Consider the following 17,256-nt stretch of genomic DNA (forward strand, 5'->3'; position numbering starts at 1 on the left):
AATCAGTAAAGGTGTTTGCCTTTAAAAATTTTTTGAGTTATCATTTTGGTGAAATGAATGACTTATGGAAATCTGGAATTCTATTTCATAATATCAAGTGTTTTAAACCTTTAACCTATTTGATAGGCTTCCCAAAATCAAATTTCAGCTTCAAAATTGTCTTTTCTAACCTGTAACTTTGAGATGCTACAGATGGCCCCGAAGCATTCAAAAGACAAGTAAACAGGATTATTTGACATTATATAATGTCAAATTATATAACACAGTAGAATCTGCTGTGACCCTGGGGGATGCCTGATTTTAGAATTGTTCATTCCTCAATTAAACTCCTTTAAATTTAATTCTGCTGAAGTTTTTCTTTTAACATGAGTAACTGAGAATTATTAGGGTAACACTCAATGGGTTATGATGCACATATTAGGATATATAAGCAGAGTCAACTTGAATGTGTATAGGTTGCAAATCAGAGCTTACAGAGAATTATGATAGACTATTGTTGGAATTTGACTATTTTCCTCCTCTGTCCTTCTATCAAACGCATTTTGTCATCTTGAAAAAGTGTCTATTTTCTGGGATTCTAGTGTAAGTAAGTTCCTATCTTGACCATGCTTCTGTAGAGCTCCCATATTTTAGAGAATGTAACATTCCATAATAATCAAAAGGATTTAAAATATCTCATTTATTTTGTAGTTATGAGCTGGTTTTCCTTTATTTTTTCCCAGTCTAAACTGTACAGGAAAAAGCATTCTAGGAAAATGTATCTAAAGCTTTTGAACTAATGTTTCCAGTGATATTACGCTCCATTTAAAAGTTTTCCAGGATGGGCACAGTGGCTCACACCTGTAATCCCAGCACTTTGGGAGGCCGAGGTGGGTGGATCACGAGGTCAGGAGATCGAGACTATCCTGGCCAACATGTGGAAACCCCGTCTCTACTAAAAATAAAAGTTTTCCTAGAAATGGTACCTAGGTCTGTAAAGAACTCTATAGCTGAGAATATTTTGTGTGTAATCTATTCAATTTTACATTAGCTCCTTTGACTTTGATTCCAAAGATAGGCCATCTTGTCTAATAGTGAAGTGATTGTCTGAAGGTCCCAAACTGTCAACTTCAGAGTATCACAATAAAACTTAGGTTATTTCCTGTAGTTCACCAATCTAATTAATGTAACCAATCAGCTTTATAAACTGTCAATAAACTATATAGAATATCCAAGATCTTTTTGCCTGAGAACAATTTCAAATTCAACTGTTTGTCCAAGCTTGCCTTTGCCTGGCTTTGGCAAGGCCTCAATTTCATAAAATATTTTATATTTGTACTTAGTGAAGGTTTCTTTTTCTAGCAACCAAAATTATGATTCTTCAATACACAACTAGATTTTAAGTTGCTATAGCAAAAGCACAACCATCTAGAGTTTCAAGTCAAAAGGGTGGTTCAGTACTTTTAACTCATATTTGTATGTATATGTATGTACATATACGTGTGTGTGTGTGTGTATATATATATACTTAGTATAGTGAGTATAGTAAGTGCATGTAGTCAATAAAAAATAGATACAAATGAAGAATGTGCTGGCTTATTTATAAAATAAATGTATAAAATAAAATACTGTAAGTTCAGGATATAGAGAAGAAGAAATAACACATCAAAAAATAAAGTGGAAGTGCAGGTTAAAAAAAATCACTTTTCCTATAATATCCTTTCCTATAATATCCTTTAATAACTGTTGACTATTTTTCTTACATGGGATTTTGTATGGTTTTCTTAATACTATTCTTTACAGTTTATATTTGTGGTTCTATATCCCTAGTGATATTCTGTATCATTTGAGAACAGGACATTTATTCTATCCTTTTCATTTTAAAACTTAAACATTTGCATGTTTGCACTACCATTATTAACTGAATACAGAAGAGAATAGTTGTTAGAATGCAATACAAACAGCCTAAAATTCTCACTGGCTAACAAGAACAAAGGTTTAATCCAGATTCCACTATACATTCATTCTGGGTGAACTGTGAATTTGTTCCATGTAGATGGTGCATAAGAGAGAAGTTGCATAAGAGAGAAGTTGTGCATGGGAAACCTTCTGCAGGCTCTATTTTCTTCATAAGTAACACTTGTTACTGACTCTCACATTTCATTAGATTAATCAAGACAAATGGCCAGATGTGGTGTCAACACATCTAGAAAGTACAATTTACTCATATCAAGGAAAATATAAGACAGAAAAATAAGGATTTTGAGAAAAATACAATCTACCACAAATTATATTAGCTGAAACCATTTACTTAATTCCTCCAATTCGCAGAGAATCTATTACACAGAAATGCAAGTAGCCACATATGTGTAAACATCTATCACAATATTTGACATATTGTCGACACTCAATAGTTATTTTCCCTTCTACATTTACTATTCTAAAATAACTTACCTTCCATGTGGTAGGTACTCAAAACCATTTTATGTGAAGACAATAATTATGAAGTTACATCCATTTCATACATGCACACTTATCAACATATGCCAGAATAAATCACAGTCTTTGTTGTTAATGAGTCTTACCTGATGGCAGAAATAAATTTATATTGTCTCGTTTATGCTATTACTTTCCTGTAGATTATAACTCGCAGTCATGTATGTTCCCCCAAAAAGCAGAGCCTCAGATGAAAACCTGTATTTTGCCTCTCAATTGAGGAATGCAATTCCTAGAAGTCAAAAGTGAGAGGAAAGGAGAATGAGTCAAGAAGAAAATGTAAGTATGTGGGTTTATTAATGGCTGACTATGACTTAGAATCAATTCATATGATTACTCGATATTACAGAATTTCCTTGAAACTTTTAAGAAATGCTATACCACAGGAAGTCCAGCCATAAAGATAAAAGAGAATAATTTATCCTTCTGATCTTCTTTCCACTGATCAAAGGTTTCCCCCACAGGTATTAATTCCCCAGTGCTTCTGTGTTGTACATATGTGAGTGTCATTCCGATCTTATGGAACTGTACACATTACAAGCAACAGCAAAACCTCAGGGAGGGAGATAAAAGTTACAAGACAAAGGCTTAAGATGAGGCACTGCTGGGGTTCTCCAGGTGAAGTTGATTGCTGTGACAGCATTTGAGCAGAGTCCACTCAGAGTTGGTTTCTTTAGTGATAAGTAGTACAAAATAATCGTGAAAAATTTCAGTGGCAAATGAGTTTAAAAAGATCTAGGCTGGGCATGGTGCCTCACACCTGTAATCTCAGCACTTCGAGAGGCCAAGGTGGGCAAATCAGGAGTTCAAGACCAGCCTGGGCAACATGGCAAAATCTGGTATCTACAAAAAATGAGCAGGTGTGTTGTTGCATGCCTGTAGTCCCAGCTACTTGGGAGGCTGAGGTGGGAGAATCACCTGAGCCCAAGAAGTTCAGACTGCAGTGAGTTGTGAGCATGCCACTATACTGCAGCCAGCCTGCGTGAGAGATGATGCTCTGTCTCAAAAGAAAGAAAGAAAAAAAGATCTGAGCTGGTGAGATGTTTTGTCTCTGTGTCCCCACCCAAATCTCATCTTGAACTGTAGCTCCCACAATTCCCACATGTTACAGGAGGGACCCAGTGGGAGATAACTGAATCATGGAGCAGTTTTCCCAATGCTGTTCTCATGACAGTGAATAAGTCTCACTGAGATCTCATGGTTTTACCTGGGCTTTCTGCTTTTGCATCTTCCTCATTCTCTCTTTGCCTGCTGCCATCCATGTAACACAGGACTTGCTCCTCCTTGCCTTCTGCCATGATTGTGAGGCTTCTCCAGCCATGTGGAACTGTAAGTCCAATTAAACCTTTCTTTTGTAAACTGCCCAGTCTCAGATAGGTCTTTATCAGCAGTGTGAAAATGAGCTAAAACAGTAAATTGGTACAATTAGAGTGGGGCATTGCTGAGAAGATACTCAAAAATGTGGCAGTGACTTTGGAACTGGGTAACAGGCAGAAGTTGGAACAGTTTGGAAGGCTCAGAAGAAGACAGGAAAATGTGGGAAAGTTTGGAACTTCCTAGAGACTTGCTAAATGACTTTGATAAAAATACTGATAATGATATGGACAATGAAATCCAGGCTGAGTTAGTCTCAGATGGAGATGAGGAACTTGTTGGGAATTCGAGCAAAGGTTACTCTTGTTATGTTTTAGCAAAGAGATTGGCGGCATTTTGCCCCTGCCCTAGAGATTTGTGAAACTTTGAACTTGAGAGAGATGATTTAGGATATCTGGCGGAAGAAATTTCTAAGCAGTAAAGCATTCAAGAGGTGACTTGGGTACTGTTAAAGGCATTCAGTTTTAAAAGGGAAGCAGAGAATAAAAGTTCAGAAAATTTGCAGCATGATAATGCAATAGAAAAGAAAATCCCATTTTCTGAGGAGAAATTCAAGCCAGATGCATATACTTGCATAAGTATCGCAGAACTGAATGTTAATCTCCAAGACAATGGGGAAAATGTGCCAGGCCATAGCAGAGACCTTTGTGACAGCCTCTCCCATCTGGTTTTGTGGGCAGGGCCCAGGGTCCCCGTACTGTGTGCTGTCTAGGGACTTGTTGCTCTGTGTCCCAGCCACTCCAGCTGGCTGAAAGTGGCTAATGTAGAGCTCTGGCTGTGGCTTCAGAGGGCACAAGCCCCAGGCCTTGGTAGTTTCCATGGGATGTTGAGCCTGCAAGTGCACAGAGGTCAAGAATTGGGGTTTGGGAACCTCCATCTAGATTTCAGTAGATGTATGGAAATGCCTGGCTGCCCAGCCAAAAATTTGCTGCAGGAGTGGGGGTCTCAAAGAGCACATCTGCTAAGGCAAAGCAGAAGGGAAATGTGGAGTTGGAGCCCCCACACAAGGTCCCTACTGGGGTACCACCCAGTGGTGCTGTGAGAAGAGGGCCACCATTATGCAGACTCCGTAATAGTAGATTGACTGACAGCTTGCACCATGTGCCTAGAAAAGCTGCAGACACTCAATGCCAGCCCATGAAAGCAGCCAGGAGGGAGGCTTTACTCTGCAAAGCCACAGGGGTGGAGCTGCCCAAGACCATGGGAACGTACCTCTTGCATCAGCATGACGTGGATGTGATACCTGGAGTCAAAGGAGATCATTTTGGAGTTTTAAAATTTGACTGCCGTGCTGGATTTCTGGCTTGCATGGTCACTGTAACCCCTTTGTTTTTGCCAATTTCTCCCATTTGGAATGGTTGTATTTACCCAATACCTGTAACCCCACTGTACCAGGAATTAACTAGTTTGCTTTTGATTTTACAGGCTCATAGGCAGAAGGGACTTGCCTTGTCTCAGATGACACTTTGGACTGTGGACATTGTGGTTAATGCTGAAATGAATTAAGACTCTGGGGGACTGTTTGGAAGGCATGATTGGTTTTGAAATGTGAGGACATGAGATGAGCCAGGGAGGGGTCAGGGGCAGAATGATATGGTTTGTCTCTGTGTCCCCACAAAAATCTAATCTTAATTTTACTCCCATAATTCCCACATGTTGTGAGAGGGACCAGTGGGAGATAATAGAATCATATGGGCAGTTTTCCCCGTACTCACTCTTCTCTTGGTAGTGAGTAAGTCTCACTAAGATCTGATGATTTTATCAAGGGTTTCTGCTTTTGCATCTTTCTCATTATCCCTTGTCTGCTGCCATCCATGTAAGATGAGACTTGCTCCTCCTTGCCTTCTGCCATGATTGTGAGGCTTCCCCAGCCACATGGAACTGTAAGTCCATTAAACCTCTTTCTTTTGTAAATTGTCCAGTCTTGGGCATGTCTTTATCAGCAGCATGAAAATGGACTAATACAGCTGGCATATAGAGAATGACAATATAACTTGTTTTCCATAAGAACTCCTTTAGCATAAAAGGGGCTGCTATTAATGATTATAACTGGAAAACAGACAAAAGCCAGGGCAGTCTAAGGCAAATTAGCAGGTATAGTCACCCACTGCATAAGATTTTTTTGATTTTAAAAAAATCTCTTCTACTATATTGAAAAATTCCTATGTAATTAAAGGCAGTGAACATTTTGAAAATTGATCATTTTGTAGGGACAAGATATTGTAAAATACAAAGCTTCTCAAAAGATGTGCATTCTAATGGTGTATTAGCCCATTCTCACACTGTTTTGAAGAAATACCTGAGATGGGTGATTTATAAAGGAAAGAGTTTTAATTAACTCACGGTTCTGCATTGCTTGAGAGGCCTCAGAAAACTTATATTCATGGTGGAAGGCTCTTCACCAGGTGGCAGGAAGAAGTGAATGCAAGCAAGGGAAATGCCAGACACTTATTAAACCATCAGATCTCATAGGACACTCATTATCAAAAAAATCACATGGGGGAAACCACCCCCATGATCAAATTACCTCCACCTGGTCCTGGTCCTACCCTTGACATGTGGGGAGTATGGGGATAATGAGGATTACAATTCAAATGAGATTCTGGGTGGGGACACAGCCAACCATATACTGCTTCAACCCTTCCCAAATCTTGTCTCCTCACATTTCAAAACATAATAATGCCCTTCCAACAGTTCCTCAAATCTTAATTAATTCCAGCACTAACCCAAAAGCCCAAAGTCTCATCTGAAACAAGGTAAGTCCCTTTTGCCTATGAGCCTGTAAAATCAAAAACAAGTTAGCTACTTTCTAGATACAATGGGGGTATAGGCATTGTATAAATATGCCCATTTCAAGTGGGGAAAATTGTCCAAAACAAAGGCGCTACAGGCCTGTGCAAATCCAAAATCTAGTGGGGCAGTGAAATCTTAAAGCTCCAAAATAATCTCCTTTGACTCCATGTCTCACATCCAGATCACACTGATGCAGGAAGTGGGCTCCCATGGTATTGGGCAGCTCCACCTCTGGCTTTGCAGGGTATAGCTCCCCTTCTGGCTGCTTTCACAGACTGGTGTTGAGTGTCTACAACTTTTCCAGGCACACGGTGCAAGGTTTGGTGAATCTAGTCTTCTGGAGTCAGAAGGATGGTGGTCCTCTTCTCACAGTTCCACTAGATAGTACCCCTGTCAGGATTCTCTGTGGGGTCTCCAACCCCACACTTCCCTTCTGTACTGCCCCAGCAGAGGTTCACCATGAGGACCCCACCCCCTATAGCAAACTTCTACCTGAACATCCAGGCATTTTCATACATCTTCTGAAATCAAGGCAGAGGTTCCCAAACCTCAGTTCTTGACTTCTGTGCATTGCAGGCTCAACACCACATGAAAGCCACCAATGCTTGGGGCTTACACCCTCTGAAGCAATGCCCTGAACTGTACCTTGACCCCTTTCAGCCACTGCTGGAGCTGGAGCAGCTGGGATGCAGGGCACCATGTCCAAAGGCTGCACATAGCAGGGGGCACTGTGCCTGGCCCATGCAGCCATTTTGCCCACCTAGACCTCCAGGTCTATGATGGGAGGGGCTGCCATGAAGGTCTCTCACATGCTCTGGAGACATTTTCCCCCTGTCGTAGTAATTAACATTCAACTTCTCCTTACTTATGCAAATTTAGGCAACAGGCTTCAATTTCTCCCCAGAAAATGGGTTTGTCTTTTCTATTGCATGGTCCAGCTGCAAATTTTCCAAAGTCTTATGCTCTGCTTCTTCTTGAATGCTTTGCTGCTTAGAAACTTTTCCCACCAGATATGCTAAATCATCACTCTCAACTTAAAAGTTCTACAGATCTCTAGGGCAGGGGCAAAATGCTGCCAGTCTCTTTGCTAAAGCATAGCAAGAGTTACCTTTGCTTCAGTTCCCAAGATGTTCTTCATTTCTATCTTGAGCCCACCACAGCCTGAACTTCATTGTTTACATCACTGGCAGCATTTTGGACAAAACCATTCAACAAGTCTCTAGGAAGTTCCAATTTTTCCTACTTCTTCCTGTCTTCTTCTGAGACCTCCAAACTGTTTCCAACCTCTGACTGTTACCCAGTTCCAAAGAGGCTTCCATAGTTTTGGGTATGTTCACAGCACTGCCCCACTACCTCAGTACCAATTTACGGTATAGTTCATTCTCTCACTGCTGTGAAGACATACCCGAGACGAGTAATTTATAAACAAAAGAAGTTTAGTTGACTCACAGTTCTGCATTGCTGGGGAGGCCCCAGGAAACTTACAATCATAGCAGAATACAAAGGAGAAATGGGTACCTTCTTCACTGGGTGGCAGTACAGAGTGAGTGTAAACAGGGGAAATGCCAGATGCTTGTAAAACCATCAGATCTTACGAGACTCACTCATTATCATGAGAACAGCATGGGGAAAACTGCCCCCATGATCCAGTTACCTTCACCTGGTGCCAACCTTGATATGTGGGTATTATGGGGATTATAATTCAAAATGAGATTGTGGGTGGGGACACAGCCAAACCGCATCAAATGGTGTGATAATAGATAAGAAGTTCCAACATTGCCTAAGGGGGTTGGGATTACCCAGACTCCTGCTGTTCACAAAATAATGAGACATCCAACTAAACTCTATAAATAGGATTCAAAACTAATAAATGGAATTAGAAATGCACACAGTTCATTCCTAGTTGTTATTTAAGTTTTAATTCTCTAGGTATTTAAATCAGGCAGTGCCACATTAGCTATATAATTATTAAGTTATAATTCCAAACTGTAATAAATGATTTTTCCTATCTTAATGCTTGCTTTTCCTCAAATTAAGAATTTTTTTGGCCAGGCACAGTGGCCCATACCTCTAATCCCAGCACTTTGGGAGGCTGAGGTGGGCAGATCACCTGAGGTCAGGAGTTCGAGACCAGCCTGGCCAATACGGCAAACCCCATTTCTACTAAAAATATAAAAATTAGCCAGGCGTGGTGGCAGGCACCTGTAGTCCCAGCTACTTGGGAGGCTGAGGCATGAGAACTGCTTGAACCTGGGATGTGGAGGTTGCAGTGAGCTGAGATTGAGCCACTGCACTCTAACCTGGGCAACAGAGTGAGACTCTGTCTCAAAAAATAATAATAATTTTTTCATTTATCCCTATAAACTCATTTTCTCTTTGAAATCTGCAATTGTTAAAATACTTAATTAGCCATTTATAAATTATAATTTTTGCATGGGATAATGATACAGAACTATTTATATGGCTTTTACTGGTAAATGTAAATTGTTCACATACCTCTCAAATACCACAAAAGAGTGGGAGATAGTGAAAATTTATTTCACAGGTATTCAAAGGGCTTGATTTTAGTCCCAAAACTGTCATTGGCACTGTAACAATGTATAAATCATTTAAGATGTCTGGACATCAGTATGTTGTTAATTTAACAGAAGATTAATAATATATTCAGTCTATGCTATGCAGAATCATAGGAGTTCTATGGAGTACTTTAATAATATTTTGGATGGACGTCATAATGAATGAATAATAATTTAATCTATAATTCCTTTACACATTTAAGGGTTTTTACTAAAACTTCTCATTTTTATCTGATTTACTGATTTGGTATCTGAAAATACTTCTATTTAGAAAGCATCTCACTTGCTTAGAAAACCAGTGGATCAAAATCTGTGAAAATACCTGATGCTATGAAACTTGACTTTGCAACACTCAAACTAAAAACTGAAGTACCCTCCATAGTAATCTCTTGAGAGTAGCCAAGATACATGGTCATATTGATGAAGGGATTCAATTATCAGTGACAGAAACTTGCACTGAAAATTAATATAAGTAAAATGAAGGGTATTGATCACTGTCAACTCAACAGGAGGGAACAAAAAGAGAAAAAAAGAGGTCAGCATATTTGGAAAGATAATTGAAAAATGGAACACAGTATCTGCTTGATAGTTTCTCATGTCAGTTATTACAGTTATCAAGCCTTCAGAGGAAGCCAAAGAGAGCCAGGTAGCATTTAAATTAATGTGGAAATGTAAGTTTAAACATAGACAAGTATGTTTTCTTTTTACCAAATCTATCAAATAATATATGCAGCTATCAAATTATATTTTAAAAATCTATCAACATAAAGCTCAAATTATTCTCAATTAAAAACTATGATAGTGTTTTAAAAATTGCATGTGTATGTGTGTGTGATTTTATGTACAACACCAGGGTGTGGCACAGCAATAAGAAAATATATTTTGAAGAGGGTAAGAAGGGCAGTTTTACATTAACCATGACACTGCTCCTCAAAACCTCCACAGCCTATTGCAGAAAGAGAGATTGTCTGCACTGTGGAAGAGAAGTGAAGTGATTACTCAATTTTGCTACAGACCACAGGACCAGTTCCGCCTCAGTGAACCCTGGCAACAAACCATTACTCTCAGACACAGTCTCCAAGCTAGCTACGACAGCCTCAGGTTCCGGGCTTGCCTTTGTGCCAAGTCAATGCCCACAGCCCTAGGTTCCAGCGTAGGCCCCATCGATTCAGGACACAGGTCCACTATTGTAGACTCAGATTTCCAATCTCCACCCCGCAACACCCACAGATCCAGTAAACAATAAAGAAAACAATCTTATTTACAATCATGTAAAAAATACTTATGCATAAATTTAACCAAGGAGGTAAAATATCCAAACATGTAAAAGTATGTAACATTGATTAAAAAAAAATTTCAGATGACACAAATAAATGAAATATATTCCATGTTCAAGAACTACAAGAAGTAATATTATTAAAATATCCATACTATCCAAAGCAATCTACATATTCAATGCAATTCCTATGAAAACTCTGAAGAATTTTTCCCAGAAACAGAAGAAAAAATTTCTAAAATTGTTATAAAACCAACAAGGATCTTGAAAGCAAGGCAATCTCCAGTAAAAATAACAAAGGTGAAGGTACCAAAGTATCTGATTTCAAAATATATGACAAAGCTATAGTAAAGCAGAATGGTACTACCATAAAAACAGCCACATAGATTAATGAAACAAAATAGAGAGCCCAGAAATAAATTCATGCATTTACAGTCAATTGATCTTTGACAAGATTTTCAATAACACACAATGAGGAAAAGACAATTTCTTGAATAGTGTGAGAAATATTAGATATCCACATGCATAAGAATAAAATTGGATCTTTATATTATACCACACACAGAAATAAACTCAAAATGAATGAAAGACACATAAGACCCAAAAGTATAAAACTACTGAAAGAAAACACAGAGAAAAAGCTTCCTTCTCAACATTGGTCTAGGCAATGATTTTTCAATATGACTCCAAAAGCAGAGGCAACTAAAGCAACAATAAACAAATAGGATTGCATCTGATAAAAAGCTTCTGCACCGCAAAAGACAATCAACAGAATGAAGAGACAACTTACAGAATGGGAGAATACATTTGCAAAGCATATGTCTAATAAAAAGTTAATATCTAAAATATGCAAGCATTCAAGCAACTCAGTATTAAAAACAAATATTCTGATTTAAAAACGGGCAAAGCACCGGAATAGACATCTCTTAAAAGAAGACATACAATCAGCCGACAAACATATGAAAAAATGTTTAAGATTCACTAATTATAAAGAAAATACAAGTTAAAACTGGAATGAGATATCATTTCATAACTGATACAACGGCTATAATCAAAAGAAAAATGATAACAAGTGTTGGCTTAAGATATACAGAAAAAATAATCTATGTACATAGTGGCAATGTAAATTAGTATACACATTATAGGAAGTAATTAAAAATTGAATTGCTATATAATTAATCAATGCCACTTCTGGCTACCTATTCAAAGGAAATAAAAACAATATCTCCAAGACATATCTGCAATTTCATGTTCATTACAGCATTATTCACAATAGCCAAAATGTGGAATTAGGATGTGTATTGTTGGATGGTGATAATAAGTAATGCATTGATGTTGGAAATCAATGTTCTTATTATTGTAAAGGAAAACTGGAGAGAAGCAAGGAAGTAATGCAGTGATAAAATTTAATCTGTATACATTGATAATTTTTAAATAATTATATATATTTTTAGTTTTCATACCAAATGGGTATCCAAATCACTAATAGCTAATTCACAATGGGCTTATGTAATGTCTATAGCTGGGGTTTTGAATACGAACACCATTTTCTACTAAAAGGGACCAGGACTCCTTTGTGAGCTGGCTGATTCCAGGTTGTGTAGAAAATACAAGGTAATCCTGGAATGTCATGTTAGGTTTATAAACAAGAAAATATTTAAAGCAAAAATAAACAACTCATTAGAAGAGATAGAAAACAAAATTTAAAACAGTACAGGAGAAAAAAGAAAGTATATGGTAAATCATAACATGGAGACACATCAAAATAATGCAGGTATTACTTGAAAGAATTGCTGCTAGCTGAATGTGGGATAATTTGAACATCAAAAGAGATAATGACTGTATAGATTGTAAGCTTAAAACCAGTACTGAAGAGACTGATTGACTAAATTATGACACACTCACACACTGAAGTGCCATACAACTCTGTAAAAATAAGAAAAATATTTATGGATGTTAGGCTTAAAACCAGTACAGTCATTACTATACTTACTTAAGAAATGCAAGAATAAACAAATCCACAGTGGTAATATTAAAAGGGTTATCATTTTTTCCTAAAGAATCCAGCTAATAATATAGAATGAATATCATGATTTTACAATCACTTTGCAATTGATGATTCAGGCAAAGAAAAAATATATCCACAGATTCTCGAAGTTACCCCACAGATTAATTACTAATAAAATGGAAGAAAGGTGATTTCATAATGGAGAAATCTGATAGACAATAACTTAACCAAGCAATTAAACAACACTATAAATAATGGAATTAAACTGATACAGAATACATTCTGTGTCTCTTGATGTAATTTATTGGAAAGGCAGGGTATCTCTATGCAGAACTTTGCTAAAAATATTTAGGCTGAATTTAGTAATTAGAAAATAACAACAGACCAGGCACAGTGGCTCATACCTGTAATCTGGGAAGCTGAGGCAGGAGGATCACTTGAGGCCAGGAGTTTGAGGGCAACATAGCAAGACCTTGTCTCTAAAAATACAAGATAAAATAAAATTAGCTGAGCATGGTGGTGTGAACCTATAGGTCCAGCTACTTAGAAGGCTGAGGCAGGAGGATCACTTGAGCCCAGGAAGTCAAGGCTGCAGTAAGTCATGATCATGCCACTGCATTCCAGCCTAGTTGACAGAGAAAGGCTATGTCTCAAAAAAAATAAAATAAATAAAAGACATGAGAATTAAATGCAGTATGTGTTCTTGATTGAATCCTGAATTTTAAAAGACATCTATAATACATACTTTTGAAATTATTAGGATAATCTTCAAATTTTAATATGGACCTTAAAATAGATATTATTTTCAACAACAAAGGAAAAAATTAACAAAGTGAAGAGACAACCTATGGACTGGGAGAAAATATTTGCAAACCACGCATCCGATAAGGGGTTAATATCCAAAATATGTAAAGCAAGCAAAAAAACATAAGGCCCAAAAAGATTTAAAAAATGGGTAGAAGATCTGAATAGAAATTTCTAAAAAAAAAAAAAAAAAAAAAAAAAAAGAAAATTGTCCAAAAGTTATAAGAAAAGAAGTTCAGTATCACTAATTATTAGGGAAATACACTTTAATATCCAAAGGAGATGACCATTTATACAGGTGTGAAAGGGCTATTATCTAAAAGACAGATAACAAATGGTGTCAAGGATGTGGAGAAAGGGTAACTCATATACTGTGGGTAGGAAAGTAAACTAGTATATCCATTATGCAAAACAATATAGAGGCTCCTTAATAAACTAAAAAAATTTCTATATGATCCAGGAATTCCTTTTCTGGGTATTTACTCAAAAGTTTTAAAATTAGTATTATCAAAGAGATATCTACACTCCCATGTTCACTGCAGCACTATTCACAACTACCAAGTTACAGAAGCAACCGAAACATTCATTAACAGAGGAATGGATTTAAAAATGTGATATATATATACACACACACACACACACACCCCATACATAATGGAATACTACCTTAGACTTAAAAAGTAAAAAGAAACTTATCATTTGCAGTAACGTGAATGAAATTACAGAACATTATGCTAAGTAAAATAAGCCAGGAACACAACGACAAATATGTTCTCATTTATAAGTGGAATCTAAAACAATAGAATTCAAAGAAGCACAGAGTAGAATAATGGTTACCAGAGGTTGAGGGGTTGAGAGCAATGGTAAGATCATGATCAAAGGCTCCTAAGCTTCAATTAGGAGGATTTTTTTTTTTTTTTTTTTTTTTTTTTTGCGTGAGGGATATATTGCACAGCCTCATGAATATAGTGAATTCAAAGGTATTATATATATTTATATTTCAGTATCTCTAAGAGAGTGAATTTCAAATGTTCTCACTACAAAAGATAAACATTTGCTGTGATGAGTATGCTAATTAGATTGATTTAATTATTCCACATTGTAGACCTCAATCACTGCATTGCTTTTTACCCAACACATAGATACAACTATATTTGTCCAATTATAATTAAAATATAAAAATTAAAAACTTTTCTGGTTCTAAAATAGCATTTTTTTGCCAGGGAGAAGTGTATATGATGACGCTCCCAAACCGAGGGCATCCTATAAAATAACTGACCAGTACTCTTCAAAAGTGTTACGGGTATAAAAGGAGAAAAAGCTGATGTGCTGCCACAGATTTGAGAAGTCTAAGAAGATGTGATGAATAAATTAATTCTTGGACGAGGAAAATTTTATTTCAGTATAAAATTGTTTCAAAATAGAAAGTATACAAACATTAAAAATACCAATGAATTACAACTCAGAGTCATTTCCTATTGATTACTTGGAATTTTAGTATCAATCTTCAATGTATTTTTTTTTTCTCTTTTTCTCTGAGACAGAGTCTCACTCTGTCACCCAGGCTGGAGTGCAAGGGTGTAATGTTGGCTCACTGCAACTTTTGTCTCCAGGGTTCAAGTGATTCTTGTGCCTCAGCCTACTGAGTACCTGGGATTACAGGTGCCAGCCACCATACCCAGCTAATTTTTATATTTTTACTAGAGATGGGAGTTTTGCCATGTTGGCCAGGTTGGTCTTGAACTCCTGGCCTCAAGTGATCCCCCCTGCCTTGGTTTCCCAAAATGCTGGGATTACAGGTGTGAGCCGCCAGGCCTGGTCTTGAATATTTAAAAAAAAATCATCATGTACCATTCTTCAGTGTTCACAGTCAATGAAGTTAAAAAAATACCTGACATGTCTGAAATTATTGGTAGGAGAATTAAGCAGTTGACAGACTGTTGTGGAATTACAAATGGTACTTAAAAGTTAAGCAATTGAAAAAAAAATTAATGCTAGATAAAATTTAAAAATAATTCTTCTGTAATGTATTATAAGGTATGGCTCAGTTGTAAATAATAATTACATACATAATAACATAAACACTTGATGTGTTTATATTATGTAACCAAAATTAGGATTCAGCTATATGAAGAGAATGAATGAACTTGTGATGTTGTGTGAAGTACAGGAGATAAAGTACTAAAACTCCACCTAGTATACTGGAAAATTAATAGATATTGTCCAAAATGGAAAAGCAAATATAGGGTTCAAAACATGTTATATAGAGATCTTCAATAAATACAGAGGAATCAGATGTAAGAGTTTGATGTGACTGCCTTACAACAGACCCTGGAAATTTTGAGAGTGAGCATTGGTACTGTTTATTATAAGAAGCTTAATATTCATAATATCACTTGACTCATCAAACATTCACTGTATTCACTTACTTTTGGTTGGTTGCTCTCAAGTCCTAGAGCACAGCTGTTATCTTAATATCTTTCTGCATTGTATTCCTGTGGGTTTCCAGCAGTCATTTTTGTTTTAAATATTCTGTTTCTTGAACCCCATATCTTGCGTGGTCTAGTTTCTCATTTTGGTAGAAACATCATCGAGTAGATTCCTGAAAAAAAATACATTTTGATACATTCAGAAAAAAATCCATACTCTAATTTCACATTTGATTGATACCAAATTCTAAATTAGAAATTATACTCCTTCAGAATTTCACAGGCATTATCCTATTGATTTCTAACTTCTAGTAGTGATGCTGAGAAATTCACACTCATCCTAATTTGTAACCCTCTGTATATCAGTTGTATGTTTTTGTTTTTTTGCTTTCTGAAAGCTTGTTTTTCTCTTTATCTCTTGTGTTTTGAAATTTCACGATATAATCTGGAGTGAGGCTATTTTCATCCAATGCTCTGGGCAATCAGCAGCACCTTTCAAGATGAAAATCTGTGTTCTTTAGCTCTGGGAAAGGTATTGGATGCTTTTTTGTGTGGCTTTCACACTTTTGTTTTCTCTATTAGATCTTACAGAAACTTCTATTATTTGGATATTAGATCTCCTGGCCTGATGTACTAATTGCCTTTTTATTTGTTATGTTTTCCCATATATATTCTCTTTTCTCTACTTTATCTTTTCTAGTGAGTTGTTTACTTTTGCTATAATAAATACTTCTTTTAATTCTCAAGACTCCTTTTACTCAAAGAGTTTTAAAAAATAGTATTTTGTCTTGTTTATTGAAATGCCTTATTTTTATCCTTGTGAGATTATTAATGATACTTTTTATTTTAGAGGTTGCTTGTTTAATCTCTGATTCCTTGCAGATGCTTTATATTTATTCTATTGTTTTAAACTCTCTCTGGTGATTCTTAGTGGCATGTTCAAGAGTAAGAGGCTGACAATCTGTTTGAATCTATGAAAACATATATGAGACTAGCCAATCTTGGACTTCACTCTGATGTAATTTAGCCAAGCTGTTTCCTTGAGGGAACTTGACATTAATATCTTTACATCTTCCCTTTTCTGTAGGCTACATTTCAAAGAGAGATATGTTCTAATCTTGCTCCCAATCTCTTCCAATCCACAGTCCCTCTGGTAAATATCCACAGACAATAAACTTCTGATCTGCTAGAGGGAGTGAGGGGCAACTGAAATCATCTGGAGGATGGAAAGGAATCCAGGGCCTAACTATTAATTCCAAAATATCTAGAAAATCACCTGGATTTTAGTCTGAGTTTCAACTTTGAGCATTACCTGTAGATACCATTTCCTTAGTCTTTTGCTAGTTCTGCAGTGTAGATTGCTTTGTGGATTTCCTTAGTGAGAACTAAGCTCTGATTTTTTATCTTGCCCAAATTCCTAAGGGGTCTGGGGAGTCATGCCCTACAAACTGTAAATTCTCATCAGATGGAAATGTAAATTCTCATTTATTTGACCGTATATATTATTGATAGGTGACAACA

At 36.7% G+C, this 17,256-nt stretch overlaps 1 long non-coding RNA gene across 1 annotated transcript; it reads right to left on the reverse strand.

Annotated features, from left to right (window-relative positions):
* Positions 1–3,838: 3,838 nt before the first annotated feature.
* On the reverse strand, positions 3,839–15,897 carry LOC139358038 (uncharacterized). Its single transcript, XR_011612251.1, has 3 exons — positions 15,736–15,897; positions 12,907–12,981; positions 3,839–3,878 (listed from the first exon to the last, which is right to left on the reverse strand). It is a non-coding gene; the product is annotated as an uncharacterized lncRNA (long non-coding RNA).
* Positions 15,898–17,256: the final 1,359 nt, after the last annotated feature.

Source organism: Macaca nemestrina, chromosome 13 (genome assembly GCF_043159975.1).
Source record: "Macaca nemestrina isolate mMacNem1 chromosome 13, mMacNem.hap1, whole genome shotgun sequence".
In the NCBI taxonomy this organism is placed as follows: domain Eukaryota; kingdom Metazoa; phylum Chordata; class Mammalia; order Primates; family Cercopithecidae; genus Macaca; species Macaca nemestrina.